Source organism: Doryrhamphus excisus, linkage group LG1 (assembly GCF_037039965.1).
Source record: "Doryrhamphus excisus strain RoL-2023G ecotype Guam linkage group LG1, RoL_Dexc_Guam_v1.1, whole genome shotgun sequence".
Lineage (NCBI taxonomy): Eukaryota > Metazoa > Chordata > Actinopteri > Syngnathiformes > Syngnathidae > Doryrhamphus > Doryrhamphus excisus.
Window position 1 is genome coordinate 16,995,142 of NC_136357.1, and position 19,288 is coordinate 17,014,429.

The following is a 19,288-nucleotide window of genomic DNA, read 5'->3' on the forward strand; positions in this document are numbered from 1 at the left end:
TTGAGTAAGGAAATCAAACAATGCACAACGATGAGCCAATTCAAGAAACACTACAAGCAGTTGATGTTTGCTAAATACAAGGATGAAGAGTCTTGAACCAGTCATGATGTGCTATATATATCACTATATTGACACTTACTATGGTACCCATTATGGCATTGGATGCTCATATCACCTTGTACTTCGGTACGAGGTGCATTATTAAAAACAAAAAAACAAAAAAACCCTAAACTGTATTATGGAAAGCAGGAAGTGAACAAATGTAACAGTTACTGATTGTAAAAGTACCAGATGGAGGGGTAGGATTTAATAAGCTTTGCTTCTTCCTTCTCCTTTTGGACATGTGGAACTGTGAACTGATTATGGGATGCCTTCAATTGTAATCTGATGCATGTTCAAATGAAATAGAACCATTACCATTACCATTACCATATGCTTGTTGATAGTCTGTGTGTTAATACAAGCTTTCCGGAAGCCATTCCACTTTAAAAAATAATTGCTGCTCAGTTACTAACAATGTTCCTTGCTATTTTGGGTCTCTCTAAAGCACGGATTTTCCCTCAAGAGGTTTTTAAACACACTCTTTGTGCACTGGGTGTGATACATTCGGTGTCCAGTGCCTATCAAACTGAAGTTCCAGGTAACTCTTTGAGTGCTGGCACCAGACACTCAAGTCAAAACAAGTAAGGAAACTTTGTCATGAGACGGGCAAAGATTTGGACAAAGGTGTGCCTTTTGTTCTATTTGCAATTTGTAATGCAAAGCAGAATCTGTAGGATTAATGCTTGTGGAAATGTTTTTTGGGCTTAATGTGTGTGGTTCACTTAAATTGTTAGAGGAACAGCTGGTATGCAACACTCCTCCAGAGACTGGTGTCAGTTTTTGTAGCTTGTTGTAGGGAGCGGCTACAACATGCTGTTAATCATGCGAAAATAGTCACTTTATTTTGCTCAAACAAAAATTAAACAAAATTGGCTGGCGACCAGTCCAGGGTTTACCCCACCTCTCACCCGAAGACAAATGGGATAGGCTCCAGCAGTGATGTCACCGTATTTGTTGTCACATAATACAATAACTCAAGTAAAAACTGCTGTGCAATGGATCTGCAAGAATGATTGTAGATATTATAAGTTTATATATGTTATTATATACTCACTTTATTTGGTCACAGGTCTGCCTGATGGATGGATGGTCACAGGTCCATAAATGGTAATGGTAATGGTAATGGTAATGGTTTTATTTCATTTGAACATGCATCAGATTACAATTGAATGCATCCCATAATCAGTTCACAGTTCCACATGTCCAAAAGGAGTAGGAAGAAGCAAAGCTTATTAAATCCTACCCCTCCATCTGGTACTTTTACAATTAGTAACTGTTACATTTGTTCACTTCCTGCTTTCCATAATACAGTTTAAGGTTTTTTTAATAATGCACCTCGTACCAAAGTACAAGGTGATATGAGCATCCAATGCCATAATGGGTACCATAGTAAGTGTCAATATAGTGATATATATAGCACATCATGACTGGTTCAAGACTCTTCATCCTTGTATTTAGCAAACATCAACTGCTTGTATGTTTCTTGAATTCACTCATTGAAGGGACCATCACTGGGTCCATATCCAGACCGCGGTCCGCCATTTGGTTACAGCACCTATAAATCATAATTGCTGTACGTCCATCCATTTTCTATGCCACTTATCCTCACTAGGAATGCGGATCATCATCTCAATGTTTTGAAGGTTAATTCAAGCAAAATGAAGCACCTACAGCAGTCTTTATTTGCATTAAATCCAAGCAACGCGCTATAAAGAAAAATAAACAGTATTTGCAGTGCACACTGCTTTGGTTTCCTTCAGTTGCACCCTCAGCAGAAAGCGCCCCAGTAAATATACCGTGGTATTGATCGGTCATGCATTAGCATTTCCGTAGATTAAGTGGCAAAAACCGTGGAGGTGGGGGTCCATTTTTATGTAGTTTTTATAGCGCCGTCAAAACATCAGCCATCAATCACTGGCGCTGATCTATTACTGCTGTATGAGTATCTGCGTACATTAAAGTAAATAAGCACATAACAGTAATATGTCACCGTATGGCGTGTGAGGCTGATGTAGAACATTTTAAAAAGCAAAGATTTAAGAGGAAAATCCCAGTGAAGATGCCAAAAGCGCTTGTGGTGGTGAAGATGTGCTTACACAGCTGTGTCAGTCTAAGATGAGTCAATAAAAGTAGACAAACCCAGCAGGCAGGAAATGATTTGCTGGCTGAAATGAAGCACATGAACATTGATTGGCTTTTTGTATGGGCAGTTTTAGCTACAAAATCTACACAAACACAACCCTGCAACAAGTCCTGCATTCCAGCATTCATGTTCAACTTTTATTGGCTTTTTCTTTGGCTTGTGTGCAACAGAAGAAGAGTTTCTGATGAAAGTTGCATGTAAATAAACAATTTCATTGTTCTACATTTCCTTTGCATGTATATGCTAAGAGTGTTTAAATGGAAAACCTGGAAAATGGAATACCCTCCCAAAAAATAATACATGACAAATAATACATGACGGGTCTCCAAAGTGCAGCTCCATACACACAGAACACACTTCCGTGACTGTTTTCCATGTCTGCGTTGGAAATGCATGGGTGACTACATCTGCCTTCATCACAAGCACAGGCATTACAGTTTGTTGAAGATTTAGTAGCAAAGTGTGCAGAAGCTGACATCCCATTCGAAAAGTTTGCCAGTTTGTTACCAGTAGATACTCGTGCCTTACAATTGGCACAAGTGTATTTCGTTATATGGCTAAAGGTTTCTGGCTTTTTATTCAAGACTCAGCTGAATTTAAATTTTAAATCGATTTATATCGTCATATAATGATACATCCTTGCACCCTAATATATATTAGGGTGCATCAAATTTGAATGGGAAATTTAAAATTCATGATATCAATTTGGCTGGCTTTCCATTTTTTTTCCAATGAACATAAAAATGTCTTTTGCAAAGTTTTGAGGAAATCCATTGAGATTTAGGGGTGCCACCTCACACATAAACTTTTGTAAAATTTCGGAAAATGTGCAATTTCTAGTCTAATTGCCAAAAAGTTGACCTGGAAATGTTGAGTACAATGAACGTCTATACAGCATGATTTTCTATAGGGTTATCAAAGGGGGCCCAGACCAAAGACCAAGCTGCGACTGCTAGTCTGAAAGGAACTAGTTGTTGAGGGCAGCATCTTAGGAGAGCTGGTGGGTTGTGCTGCACAGTGCCTAAAATAATACATGGACAAGTGTATATCACATTATGTAGGACTACAGTACTACTCTCAATAAATATGAGGTATCAGCAATACTTTCTACTCTATATTACTGTTGTTGATGTTATGCTTGCTCAGCTATTAGCTAACTGTCATTAGCAAACTGTAGCTAGCTAATGTTAGCTACAGTAGAGGCAATGAGCACTAAATACCTATAAATATGACTACAAATCATTCAAATGACAAAGACAAAACCACAAATTTGCTAGTAATATGTAATAGGAGTATAAATATCAACAAAAACATAAAGATCACCTCAGAGTTCTTGAGCTGCAGTCTTTGCTGACCTCAAATCTCCATGGCGACCATTGAACTGTTCACTACTTTATTCCACAAAAACAGATGTATGGTGGCACCCCTAAATAATCATGTATTGGAAAAATATTTTGTATGTGTTGTTTCTACATATATTGGAACACTGTTAGTACCCAGCCATATCAAAATTAAATAATTGTGTTTTTTGATGCACCCTAATATATATATATATAAATGTTTCCTTGTTTCCTGTTAAAATGGTTTCACACAAATCTTCCATATTTTAACTTTTTTTTTCTAGTATTACAGAAATGATACGTATGTAAAATTTCTCCGGAGATCTCTTTTTAAATCTCCACTGGAGGGTTTTGAAGGACGAAGAGCGATCCAGCGTTGCTTACGTTGGTGCAGTGATGCTGTACTGCCTGTGCCTCGTGCCTGTACAGTTATTGAGATTTTATGGTGAGGTTGTGTTGTGCAATTTAAGGGCCTCCACAAAAAAAAAACATAATAATAAATGTCTTTATTATTGGATGCGTTCTTCCACTGTGGGGGCACCCTGTCAAGCTGCAGATCACTCAAGTGTTCCATGAAGGCACTGAACTGTTGATTTTCCCTACCTTCTTTTTTTTTCCCTCCTCTCACCCTTCCCGATGATTATCTTTGGCCCTGCTGGCGTCATTTGCATGCACCGCGGCAGTCCGTCATGACAGCTGAGAGCGTTGACAGATCGTACAGTTGTGACACAATACTCGTGATGCAGCGTGAGAGGCTTCACAGAGGCTCAGCCGTCATCGCCGCTCCTTTTTCATGCATCCGCCTGCAAGACAGCACCGGGAGCACCTTAAAAATGGATGAACTCCACGATGGGGAGGTTAAGGTGATTTATGTTGAAACAGAGCCGGCAGAAAGCTCAGGAGAAGAATGATGAGGAACACTGCCGCCACCACCGTCACCGCCCCCCCATCCCAGAATTCATTTGTTCACCTTCAACGCTCTTCATCTGACTGTCATCTCTTAATCTGCGAACAACACTGCTATTTGTATTCTTATAACTCGGCCTACCTCAATGGAAAAATCGCTATCCTCCCTTTCTATGTGGAAGTGGTACATTTTTGGCTCATTACCGTGTCCTCCCTTCTCACTGCATTTGAACCCATTAAGTTTAGAATAGATTCATTGGAGGCTAACAAGTGTAACGTGTAAAGCATTATTCCACATCTACATGGCTCCAATAAAAGTAAACATGTTTTCTATGCTTTAACTATGGAAATATTCAATTTATTAACACAGAGTCCTACTTTACGGAAATTCAGTGACTGGCATCTGGAACCAATTCACCGCGAAAAACGAGGCACAACCTAATTTTCCAAAATTGACAACTTTATTTTGTGTTTTTATTATTTTGTGTTGTTCCCCATAATCTTACAACTTAATACTTAAAATAATTTAGTTATTTCATATTTCAACTCCAAAATTATATCATTTTACCCTTTTAACATCATAAGTTTATTCCTGTGGAAAGAAAATCTCATTTGAACATGACTTTTTTTCCTTGCAATATTTTGGTCGTTACTCTAGTAAAATTACAGCATTTTTTTTCAGCGTCTGACATTCCCTTTCTTGATATATTCCAGCTCTTTCAATTTATTTTTCCCCATTTAATAAAATATAAAATATAAAATATAAAATATAAAATATAAAATATAAAATATAAAATATAAAATATAAAATATAAAATATAAAATATAAAATATAAAATATTTCCACAATACTTTTTCAGCAACCTAATTTTCCGATGATGACAAACTTGTTTGTTTTTTTTCTTTGTCACAATATGATGACTTTCTTTTATATTTAAAGTTTATGCTACTAAAATGAAAAAAAATGCTTTCTCTCATATTACATAATTACAACTTTTTCTCCTTAGATTATTTTTTTTTCTCTTAATTTTTTACCTCAGTCTTAATTCTTCATTAATTAATTGTAATTACCATATTTTCAGGACTATAAATCACACCTTTTTTCATAGGTTGGCTGTTTCTGCGACTTATACTCCAGAGCGACTTATAAATGAAAAAAGTGTTTATGTTACATAAACACTGGACACCTTTTGTGTTCGTTTATTTTTTGTGTAGCTGAATAACCATTGTGTTAGCATATCTTACACCTATTCAGCCTGGTCTCTATTCTTTTATTGTTAGAACTTGCCTTCCAAGATGACGTAATGTCTGTTTTGGTCAAGTAGTGTGGAAAATAAATTACCCACAAAAAATGCGACTTATACTCCAGTGCGACTTATGTATGTTTTTTTTCTACCTAATTATGCATTTTTGGCTTTGTGCGACTTATACTCCGGAGCGACTTATAGTCCAGAAAACACAGTAATTGTTCATTTTTTCTGTTGTTGATTTTGTTTTTAGATTCCGCATAGTATTACGCCAGCTTGAGGACATCATGGTGGTCAGTTATGGTCCACACACACACGCACATATGCATCAGAGTGAGGTTCATGCTTGGCCAGGTCCCATTGAAGAAGAGGGCGGTCAGCGGCTGGCCTGTGTAACCATCCATAGGAGACCCTCCTCATCAGTCTGTCACGTGCAAGCAGGACAAGAATACACGGAGCTGCATGGCTCGCTAATCTGTGAGTATTTCATCCTCAGTGCAACCACAGAGAGGCTCTGGCATTCATGGATCATGCACATGTGACCTTATGAGGACACGGCGTGTTAACTGAGGACATGTCTCGTTCTTGTCACGACAGACAACGCAGCAGACACTTTCACATGTGTGCGTGTGTATGTGCAAGAATAGCATGTGGCGCGGAAGAACCTGGCGATGAAGGTGTAAATCTGAATGATAATGTCCATAGAAATTAATTTTTATTCTTTGGTATTTCAGTCACAATAGAACGTCGTCCCTATTTGCCCCCCGTCAATTATAGCATTTGGAAGTGAGCCCTGACAGAAGTTTAGGATGGCTCGGAACGCTTGGTTTCGCTTGGTTTTTTTGGAACACCAGCTAACTGTTCTGGAATCCTTATATGGGCGCTCCTGGGTACAAGACCTGCCTTTCCATGGCTTTGCTGCACTGTGAAGATTTCCCTTGTTAGCACAGAGTGTGACCAATCACAGCGGAGTGGGTGGGCCCACAGGCGGGCCAGTTTTGGAAATCCAAAAAAATACAGATAGGATTGGTGCAGATACTGGAAGATCTAGAAAGGTGCTTGTTATCATGCGAAGCTGCTCTCTTGGAGTCCACAACTCAATACAAAGGACCAAAAAATTAGCAATAGGTCCCCTTTAAAGTTATTTACATGAAAAATATATACAAAAATGTAATGAAAAAGGAAAAGTAGATACTGTGAGGATAAGCGGTAGAAAATGAATGAATGAATGAATAACAAAAGAAGAATTAAAATTTTCTTGCATGTTTTCCTGGTGCGTGCGTGCATTTTCTCCAGGTACTCCGGTTTCCTCCCACATTCCAAAAACATGTTAATTGGCGACTACAAATTGTCCATAGGTATGAATGTGAGTGTGAATGGTTGTTTGTCTATATGTGCCCTGTGATTGGCTGGCCACCAGTCCAGGGTGTACCCCGCCTCTCGCCCGAAGACAGCTGGGATAGGCTCCAGCACCCTCTTGAGGATAAGCAGTAGAAAATGAATGATATTGTTAGTAGTAGTAGAAGTAGCAGTAGTAGTGGAAGAATTGTTTAAAAAATTATTGATTAAATATTATAATCAAATCAAATGATCTTGTATTTTCTGAATGTTTGAAAGCAAGTTTAAGCGCTGATATGCTAATAATAAAGAAAAATACTAATACAAAAATCTGCTTGCTGACTGTATTCTTTTAAATAATGGCCCATAGTTCCAAAATTGATATCACTTTACATTGAATATGACGCATTTAACGTTGTAGTTGCACATCAAATCGTTGCCCACAAAGAGATTTCCCCTACTGTAGAAATCCTCCCCCTGAGGACTCCAAGTGGGTTTCGAATAGAGGATAAGGGAATCTCAAAGAACCAAATCACAGAATGCGAACCAGATTGTTTATTCCTGACAACAATACCTAATACAGACATCCGGGCTTATCTGCAGTCCCTGTATGCCTACAAGTAAGCATGTCTTATTACAGCACAGCTGCAAAAAATCACCCTTCCTTTCCCTGCACGGCCTTTTATACACTCGAGGCTGGAGTCCTGGACCAATGAGCTTTCGCCACTACCCTTGCTTGAACCGCTTTCATGGTGTTTCTCCTTTAGTTTGTTCGCTGGGGCATCAAGGCATCTTTCCTTTGCAGGGGCATCAAGGCATCTGGAACATTCTGCTTTTCCTTTGTTGCAAAGCAAGCTGTCATATGCGTACTCGATGTTTCCACCTTAACTGTCAGTTGTCACATTAGTCCTCTTTTTTTGTGTGTGGGTGTGTGTATCCTTTATATCCAAAGTATAATTTGTATTTGTGAGACTATGTGTTTTGCTTTTATCTTTAGCTCACAAAATTTTAATCACTTTCAAATATTGTAATTGATTGACAGCCCTAATATATTGATAGGAATATATATATATGTGTGTGTGTGTATAGGCCTATAAATGTGTTATTATGTGTTTCTGTGCTAACTGGATACAAGCTGAACCATTATTATAGCGAAATGATGTTGAAGCTTCCTAAAACGCACTTGGTTTGTGAAAAAACAACATCGAAAAAGTTCCAAGCTTCTGTGATTGTACGTTTTAACACCTGAACTCTGTTTCACGCCAAAAAAAAAAACCCTTTCATTTGAAACTTCAAATCAAAACACTGTTAGCTAGTTGCGTGGCGTCAAACAGAATATTTGTTAGCTGCTCCCTCATGCGAGAGGACGCCGATCACAAAGTCCTGCAGCCTCGTCGGACGCTAAAACCCAGTTATTCATCAAAGTGTCCCTCTTTGCCTTTTTAGTCAAGCGAACACAGTCACCATCAAAAGCGTCTTTGTAGCTGACGAGGCCGGCAGGACCACCGAGTGCAGATGTCAACAAAGAGACACTTGTTGATGGACGTGCACGTGTGCACGGACACTCACCACTTGTTCAAAGGTGGACAAACTAGCATGTGTGTTCTTCTCAGAGCAGCTGCTGCTCGGTGGAGGGAGCGCCCGCACGTCTGGCTCGTGCACGCTAAGTCAGGGGTCTCAACCAGGAGCTCAATTGCTGCCATTAGCGTCCAATCACTTTTCGAGTAGCTCCGCAATGCGGTCATTCACTTCTTATCAACTCCTATTTTCTCTAAATTAGAAAGTATGGCTTCACAAAAAGCCTTTTTTTACCCTTTTCTTTGTTGTTGAGAATATATTTTTGCTGAAACTTACCAAAGTTCTACTGCTGAACAGAAAAATGTAGAAATAATATTTTCTTTTCTGATGAAAGTTGAGATGTTTATGAGTTGAGCGCCTTCAAAAATCTGTCAAAATCATCCAAAATGGCCGGTCCCGAGAAGGACGGTTTTAGAAAACTGGTATCAGCCTCCAACAAAAGGATCAAGCTAAAATAAGGGTTGTTGAACCAGAAAGTTAAAGCAAAAGTTTTTGTCTGCGTTTTGTTGTTGACTACATTTCATTTTTTCCACTTGTGTTTGTACTGGCGCCATCTGTTGGTTGAAACCCATTCAAAGCAATTATTTGGCCGATTTTGGTTGTAGCAGAACCAGACTGCAAAACATTTAAATTACTTATAGGCTGCAAATTACAACAAAAATCCACATGAATATTCAAACTATGCAAGCATGTGCCAGAGGTCAGGAGTGCTCTCCTCTTCGGAGGCCATCCTTCCGTGAGAGAGAGTGACAGCTTCATTAATTGGCCTCCTTCAGAGGACGTCGTATTGCCAGTGAATACAAATGATGTCGTTTCTGGAGGATGACATGCACGTCCGTTCGCGTCTCCTTTGGGTGAGAAAGCGCAATGGTATGACAGCGGCACAAAGAGCGTGCATACCATGCACAATATGTATGGAATGATCCATCGTCGTCACTGTTCGGTTTATTTTGGGTACACGAATGGAACAAAATGCAAAACAAAACTGAGGTAATTAATTCGATAAATAACATTCACAAATATATATATATGTTTAAATAACAAATTGATCTGTTTTTTAATGAATGGTTCTGGTAGTGAAGTGCTTCACATTTCTTCTTGTACTTTTTTTTATTTATTTTTTTTCAATCCCACCCTCGGCCATCTTTGCATGTTTGCATGTTCTCCCTGTGCAGGCGTGGGTTTTTGCTTTTGCTTTAAAATCATTCATTCATTTTCTACCGCTTTTTCCTCACGAGTGTCGCGGGGGGTGCTGGAGCCTATCCCAGCTGTTTTTGGGCAGGGTACACCCTGGACTGGTGGCCAGCCAATCACAGGGCACATATAGACAAACAACCATTCACACTCACATTCATACCTATGGACAATTTGGAGTCGCCAATTAACCTAGCATGTTTTTGGAATGTGGGAGGAAACCGGAATACCTGGAGAAAACCCACGCATGCACGGGGAGAACATGCAAACTCCACACAGAGCTGGCCGAGGGTGGTATTGAACCCTGGTCTCTTAGCTGTGAGGTCTGCGCGTGCGCCATGCCGCCTATGTTTATATTATTATTATATCATTATTATTCACAAAAAATAATCATCACTCTTATTATCACTATAAATTTTTATTTTTATTTTTATTTTTACATTTTGCTCAAACTTTTTTAAAATTAATCATTAAATTTAAATTACATTAAATACATTTAAATTAAATTAATTACATTTAAATTACATTACATTACATTAAATTTAAATTTAAATTTAAATTCTCACACAAGACTCACACAGTCATCCAAAAGTCCGGGAAAGAAAAAAAAAAAGGTTTCACACTTTCATGTAGGTCTACTTCACCATGCTTACTTCCGGGAATTTGTACATCCCTATTACTGAGGATAAGAGGCATATTGAGAAAATTGATAAATGGAAGTAGCAAGACAACCACATTTGTTTACATGCTTGAGAGGCAGTTTGATGAGGTCATCTTTTACATGCCGCATCTGTGTGATTCCTCAAGTTGTCAGCGGCGCGGCTAAGATGAATGTCAAGCAAGGAAGTGGAGATTCGGTACCTTCTATTATCATGGGAAACGTGAATTCACTACCAAGAAAGATCGACGAATCGGTAAGAACATCAAGCCCTTCAAATGTTTGCTTCACTGAATGGCTAAGAGTAGGGGTTCTCCGATCGAACGGCCACCAATCAGGATCTGCCAATGAAAAAAAAAGGCTTGCGATCATCCATCAGGCAGCCATTAAAGCTCCAGTGCCAACCTGCTGTACTTGGAAGTGTGGACAAAATTTGGGGATGAGTACTTTTAGTGCAGGAGGGACCGAAGTTGTGTGTGTGTGGAGAACGGGAGGGGGGGGGGGTTATGCGTTGGACTCCAGATGATCTCTCACAAAACGTGGGTCGTGGCTATCAACATTTTGGTAATGTTCTGGTAAAACGAGCATATTGGCTTTACTTGGCTTGAAATAAGCTATAAAAATAAATGAATTACCATTCATTCATTCATTTTCTACCGCTTTTCCTCAAAAGGAGCCTATCCCAGCTGTCTTTGGGCGAGAGGCGGGGTACACCCTGGACTGGTCACCAGCCAATCACAGGGCACATATAGACAAACAACCATTCACACTCACATTTGGAGTGGCCAATTAACCTAGCATGTTTTTAGAATGTGGGACGGAAACCGGAGTACCCGGAGAAAACCCATGCATGCACAGGGAGAACATGCAAACTCCACACAGAGATGGCCGAGGGTGGAATTGAACCCTGGTCTACTAGCTGTGAGGTCTGTGCGCTAACCACTAGACCACCGTGCCACCCAATGAATTACCAAAATGACTATTTTCATTTTGTAAAAGTAGCTCTCACAAGAAAAAAATCTCTATTGGTATAAATATCAGCCGATTTCACGCTTGGATTATCGGGATCGGTATTGGTAGCATAAAACCCTGATTGGAATATCCCTCGCTAAGCTCTACCATCACAATGGCTAACATGAGGAGCTAGCGAAAAAAATGTCACATTGTAACACAAACTAAATTCATTGCACAATTTCCAAATAAATAAATAATAGAAATAATCAATCCAAATGTAAGACACTGTTATTTTCTGGGTATCTGCAAGTGGCGCCCCCGATCGATGCACTGCCCCGTTCTAACGCATGTAAATCTATTTCTTTGCCACGCTAACCTAACTAACCCAGTCTCACACAAACTTTATCAAATAGCAATTAAAAAGTTAATTGTCTAACACCGTTGAGCAGATGTTTTTAAAGAGGAAGGAGCTCCATGTCTAACAAATGTTGACTTTTTCTATGTACACACTCCAACAATGCAGGATAAACAAACCCAACAAGCGTAAGCCTTTAATGGCACCAACATAAAAGTCAATCAAACAGAGAAGCTCTGACAAGGAAGCTGGCTCAATGTCAAACGCCAGAAAAGTGGAACAATTTGGAAAGCAAACTAGAATTTTGTGTTTAAAGTGTGCCGCAGAAGTTAAAACTTTCAACCATTATTTTACTGTCTGGCATTTGCAGTATGTTTTTCCATTTCTTTGGCTTTATACTTTTTCTCTGCTGCCACCACAGAGAAAAAGTGTGGCAATAACCATAGAAGCAGAAATGGAACTTGCTGTAATGTTGGAGTGAATATGGCAGCTCTCAAATAGCCTATACAGTCGACTCGACCCCTGCAAAAAACTCCAACAGTGTTGCCTGTGCTTGTGCTATAATTATTATTATTTTTTTTTAATTAAATCCATCACAGACTCAAGTCTGCTATACAAAAACACAAAATGGAACTTTATGGTATCAGATTCATAAAATTTGGTACTCAACTTTTAGATACTGGCAATCACATATGTGCAAAATTTGAGCAAGAGTGTTAAAAAACAAACATATTTTGCAAACAAACAAACATTTTTTGGCAGAATTTAATAACTAATTATCCATAATTCACTCAGCATTTCTCAACAATTGAGAATATATTTATTATATATTTTATATTCCAAATTATTTTGAATACAACCAATAGGAGAAGACACAAATATACATATGTTTGTATGTACGTTTGTATAATAATAATAATAATAATAATAATAATAATAATAATAATAATAATAATAATAATAATAATAATACATTTTATTTCAAAGCGCCTTTCAGGACACTCAAGGTTGCTGTACAGAAGATATAAAAACACAAATATAAAATACAAGATAAAAGAGAACAAACAATGAATAAGAACATACAATAAATAAGTAAATAATAAATAAATATGTAACTCTTATCTCTGAACCGCAGCACACAAAAGGGTGAAAAGTGGTGAAAACTTGCACTCTGGTCATGTTGTCTGTACTATTATACTGAAGGACTTTAAAAATGCTATATTTGTTGTGGCCGTATTTTTTTTTTTTTTAGGGCAATGGGGTTTGGTTTGATTGATTTGTGTGTTTTGACTTTCCATGTCATGCCTCATTGCCCCATACCAAAAAAATTGTTGATATTACACACGTCTCCCTGCATGGACCACTCCTTAAAATCTGTGGAGTTTGGTGGTATGTCTGAAAAGTGAGTGAGCAATTGTACTGTACAGCAATGTGTACTATTAGAATGGCCTATTCAAGACCAAAACAAATGTCTTCATTAATTCAATGTTTCACAATGCCACGAATAAGTGAAGCGATTGGCATCCTGATGGCAGGAATGCACCACAATGCGGAGTCGTTCAGGGGTGATACGTGACCAACCGCGACTCGGCCAATCACGTGTAACGACACTTGCACAGATCGCTATAAGAGACCCAGGGACGTAGACGACGGCAGGTTTGTGCATGAACAGACCATACCTTGCACACGTACAGTACATATACATATACATATACAGTACGTGGAAAGTTTGAGCAAGATCGGTTGCAAAATATGGTTAGATTATACTAAAATTTCACCTATTCAGTGTGGGTCAGTTTTATTATGGCTTTTATTCAAACTCTGTATGAAATAATTATATTCCCTTCACTTTTTCATTTAAAATGTGTTAAAAACCAAATAAAAACAAAGTGGAATGGACTTTAGCCTTACACGGTCCATTGTGCTAACACTGAATGCCAGTCATGGCTTTGCTACCATGCTTGTATTTTGGGAAAATCAAAAACAAGCAAAATCACCAATCGCCAACACTGTTATTTACTTGAGTGCCCGTTTATCCCAGGTTACACTGTCTATTCTGCTTATAGCTATTTCCATTGAAGTTTTGAGTATTGCAAAGCCTTGAGATAAAAGTGCTTTCTGTGTTGTTTTCCCATTCCTCAATGGAAACAACTCCATGCATAAAATCAATGGGCTATCTTGGGTAGCTTTGAGTGGGACGCTCGGCGAATCGCAGAGCCCGAGGTGAACTTCCCAGAGTGTATTTGGATGTTGCCCTATTGGCCCGCTCACATCCACAAGCTGTTCTAAAGCCATTTGAAGTGAAGCACACAGGGCTTTAACAAGCTCCAGCACTAGTGTGAATGGCCTCCTAGGGCTCTCTCGCTCTATTTGGCTGATGAAATGGCTCATCCCCTGTGTTGAACATCTCCCAACTCTGGCCTAAGTGTTTGAAGAGAAGTGTTTACGCCGCCATACAAAGGTGCTTCATCCACAAGCGCCATTTAACGCCGCTGAATACTCACATAGCCATCACCCATGGATGGACTTTTAATTGGGAATGGTCGCTGCAGATGCTTTTTTTATTTTTTTTTCCAGATATAGAGTGCCATTGCTGCCTAGGTTTGAGCGCACACTGTGATTGAGGAGCCTCATAAAGCACCACACATCCTGGCTGCGTCCCCCTCAGCGCTCGGGAATGATTCCTCCGTGTCAAGGAGGACATTGGAGGGCGTAACTCACTTTAGAATATCAAATAATCACCGCTTGTGACTTTCGTCTCGTAGCTTACTTGCAGGGCGGGGATGGAGGGCATGGCTTTATGGCTTTTAGAAGAGGAGGTATGATGCTACGGAGTGGGGGGACGCCTTGGATGAGCGTGGCCCGAGGACAATAAGGCTCCATACTGAAGCTTTGCCTTCCAGGTTGTTGAGCCGTAATGAGTGTTATCAAGCAGGCGCCAAAAAGCGGGTAACGCTGGAGTAATTTATGAGGGGCCTTGCGGGATGACCCTAAATGTTAGTGGCTGTGGTTCAGAAGCTAAGGGAAAGACTTAAATGGCAGCATTGTGATGAAATAGACTCTTGATTTTATGGCTACTGGCACCAACACGCTAACGCTAGTCAGTGTTTATCAGCGCAGGTGTAAATTTCCCCAAACGGAACACTGATTACTGATCTTCTCAAGGTGGGCTACACCAGGGAACTCTATGATGAAGGATAACTTCAGGTGCAGGTACTGGTCATTTTCAAGATTTTCCTTTTCAATCACTGGTTGGTTCAGCAATTGCACTTAAATACATCATATAGCAAACAAACACAATGATAGATGAGAAGTGAAATTAAGTTCATAGGATTTACGGAAAGTGTAATAATTATTTAAAGAAAAGTATGCAGGTGCAAAAATTTGTTTTATTGATTAGAATACCTTAGTGTTAATTATTGGAAAAGAAATTTGTTTAGTAAACCCAGTGACCTTTGACCTGCATACACAAGCCAATCATTAGAAATCATCTAAGGGAAGGATACAAAAATCTAGCACGGAAATTTCATCTGTCAGGTTCCACTCTGAGGAACATAGTGATGAAACGGAAGACCACAGGCAAAGTTCTAGTTAAGGCCCGGAATGGCAGGCCAAGAAAAAGCTCAGATAAGCAGAGGCGAAGGATGGTGAGAACAGTCAAACTCAACCACAGACCAGCTCCAAAGACCTACAACATGATCTTGGTGCCAATGGGGTCACTGTGCATCATTCAGCTATTCAGCACACTTTGCACAAGGGGATGCTGTATGGGGAAATCATGTGGAAGAGGTCATGCGCACATGCCACAAACAGAGTCGCTTGAGGTATGCTAAAGCACATTTGGACAAATCAGCTTCATTTTGGAATAAGGTGCTATGGACTGATAAAACTAAAATGGAGTTATTTGGACATACCAAGGGGCGGTATGCATGGTGGATGAAGAACACAGCATTCCAAGGCAAACACTTGCTACCCACAGTAACATTTGGTGGTTCTTCCATCATGCTGTGGGGCTGTGTGGCCAGTGCAGGTACTGGAAATCCTGTTGAAGTTGAAGGTGGCATGGATTCCAGTGAGTAGTCAATCAGCAGATTATTGCCAACAATGCTCAAGAATCAATGACAAAGTTGAAGTTGCATTGGGGTTGGATACGTCCAACAACAGCACTGCTCCAATTCTACTAAGGCATTCATGCATAGAAACAAGTACAGCATTCTGGAATGGCCGTCTCAATCCCTGGGCTGTCCATGCTCGGAAACCATCAAACCTGACTCGACTGGAGATGTTTTGGAAAGAAGAATGGTCTAAAAAATACCTTCAACCAGAATCCAGACCCTCATTGGAAGCTATAGGAAGCATTTATTTCTACAAAAGGAGAATCTACTAAATATTTAGTTCATTTTCTGTTGGGGTGCCCAAATTTATGCACCTGTTTATGCACTTTTGTTGAAATAATTAACTTCTATCACTGAGTTTTGAAATAACTTAAACAATGAATAAACATAAATTCATCCATTCTTAGGCAAGACGAACAATTTTCAAACATAGTAAGTCTGCAGTTATTCTTCTTAATAATGTTGTTATTAGGGATGAGCGAGTACACCACTATCTGTATCTGTATCTGTTCACACATCTTAAATATCTGTATCCATATCCTTACTCAGAATGGGCGGGGCATAAACCCAATGGGGGTGTGGTTTACCCAGAAATCGGCAGGACTTATATTTGAATATTATTATATAGTCTTAAATGTATGTCATCCTTGAGACTCTATTCTTTCATTATGTTTAATTAGCTGTGTGAAGTTGGTGATTCATGCAAACATGACAATAAACATAATAATAATAATAATAATAATAATAATAATAATAAATTGCCAGTCAAAACCACCACGTTCAGTACTACAAGCAGTTTTCGAATTGACTTTAGATCACCAGCCAAACCACCATAAGCAGACGTAAAAAAAAACAAACAAAAAAAAACACCCTCAGTGACTGATGTATGGTCGTACCGGCTGTCTTGAAAAAAAATATGCGCCGTGAATTATGAAACAAGTTTGAGATTGCAAGGTTCATACTGCAACATATTGAGAGGGATGTCATACTTTATATTGGGTGCTGCAGAGGTTGTCAGCGGCTGGCCTGAAGATCAACCCCGACAAGTGCTGCTTCCTGACGAGGGAGCCAGAGTTTTTTGGACACAGGATCGGAGGACAGGGTGTCAGCACGCAGCAGGACAAAGTTGGGGCAGTGAGAGACTGGCCAACCCCCACCAATTTGGGAGAGCTGAAGAAGTTCCTTGGACTTGCGTCCCTCTTTCACCTCCAGGGGAAAGACATATTTTTCCTGAACACACACGTGAGAACAGGCCTTCAACACTTTGAAGGAGGCCTTGACGGAACCTCCTGTCCTTGTTTCCCCGGACCCCCTGGACACAGACGCCAGTGGCATTCGGATGGGGGCGGTGTTGAGCCAGGTTGGGGGAAAGTGGTGGCTTTCTTCATTAAGACTTTCAACAAGATGGAGCGGCGCTACTACAGAGAGAAGGTCTAGCAATTGTGAGAGCAATAAGTCACTTTAAATATTACTTGTGTGGTCTTGCCTTCATAGTCCAAACTGACCACGCTTCACTCCAGTGGCTCATGTCCTGCATATTGCCTTGAAGAACTGGCGCCATATGTTTTCAATGTGTAGTACAGAGCTGGGGTTCTGCACGCTAATGCAGACGCTATGTCACAGCGCCCTTGTGCTATCGGTGGCTGCCATTACTGTGAAAAGAGAGAAGCCAGGGAGAAAGAATTGTGTGGAGAGGAACAAGGCCCCATGCATGATGGGGATGGCCCTGTCTGTATGGAGATGCAAATGGTAAACACACCTGATGGTGATCTGCGTCCAGTGTTGCAGTGGTTGGAGTCAGGACAGAATCCGCCATGGGATGAGTTGGCACAGTTTGGGGCTCTGCGGGTTAAGGATGGAGTACTCCAGAGAGCCTTGAAAGAGCCGGCCACCAGAGAGAGACGTGGCAGGTAGTGGTGCCCAAGTCTGTTAGACAACAGGTGTTGAAATCCTCCCATAGGACTATTTGGGCAGGACACTTGTCAAAAATGCTTTGTCGACTACGGCAAGGTTTCTATTGGGGGCAGCTCAGGAGACGTTGTTGACGTGATCTCTGCACGGCGCACAAAGGTCCCCCAGGTCAGTCGTGCGCCAAACTCCAGTAGCTCACAGTGGGGGCCCCGTTGGAGAGGGTGGCAGTGGACATAATGGGCCCATTTTCCTGCACAGACAATGGCATCATGGATTACTTCACCAAGTGGCCTGAGGAATCTGCCATCAAAGTCCAGGGAGCTAGGACTGTTGCGGATGATCTGGTGGAGGGGATGTTTTGTTCGGTGCAGCTGTGGTCATTCACAGCGAACAAGGGAGGAACTTTGAATTGGCTGTAATTTCTGCAATGTGTGAGCAAATGGGAATAGAAGATGTGGACGCTCTTACATCCCCAGAGTGATGGGTTACTTGAGCGAAGAAACTTGCCATTCTCACAGCAGAACATAAGCGGGACTGGGACATGTACGTCCTCCTTGCTTTGTGGGCCTAAGGGTCAGCTGTGCAGGAGTCCACATCATGTATACCTGCCTTGCTCATGCTGAGACGAGAGCTGTGGACGCCAGAGAAATGGTCTTTGGCAGGCCTCCAGATAAAACTCTTGCCTGGTCCAGAATACGCCAGGAGGCTCCAGGACCAGATGGACTTCGCACACGCTTTTGCTTGCAACCAGTTGCAGAAAGCGGGCATAAGGCAGAAAAGCAATTACGACTTGAGGGCCAGGGGCAAAGACTTTAAAGCCGGTGAATTGGTTAGGGTGTACAGTCCCCAAGTTGAACAGCCACTGGGTTGGGCCTTGCGAGGCTTTGGAGAAGCTGAGAGAAGTGGTATATAGGGTGCAACAGTCACCCAGGGGGACACGGGTGGTCCTCCAAACCCGCAGAAGCAACATAGGCATCTGGCACCTTACCGCCCGCAACAGAGACCCACACCCCAATGTTTGCCTTTCCCAAGGGGCTGCCCTGTTCTTCCCCATTTCGAGACTTTTCACCTGCTCCTCAGCAGGTTCTCCCAAGGCTGGAGGTCCAACCGTGGGAGTCCCCTGTGAACCAGCCTCAGAGATAGAGAAAGCCTCTGGGTCACCTCAGGGACATTGTGTGACCTCTCGCGGCAAGGGTTTTTGTATGGGGGTTGGTTGTTGTGTTCTGGAGCATCTGACTCTTTTGGGTGGCCGTGAATGCACCGGCGGTGGAGGCGTGTTTTTCGGAGAGTTGTTGAGGAAGCGCCTAGCTTGTGGTTGGGTGTTTTTCATGGCATGGTTACGGCCGACTGTAGCCATTACTGTGTGCAATAAAAAGCTTGTTATTGACCACAGTCTTGTGACTTCTTAGCGTCGGTGAAGGACTCTGTTAATTTTCAGTTACACAGA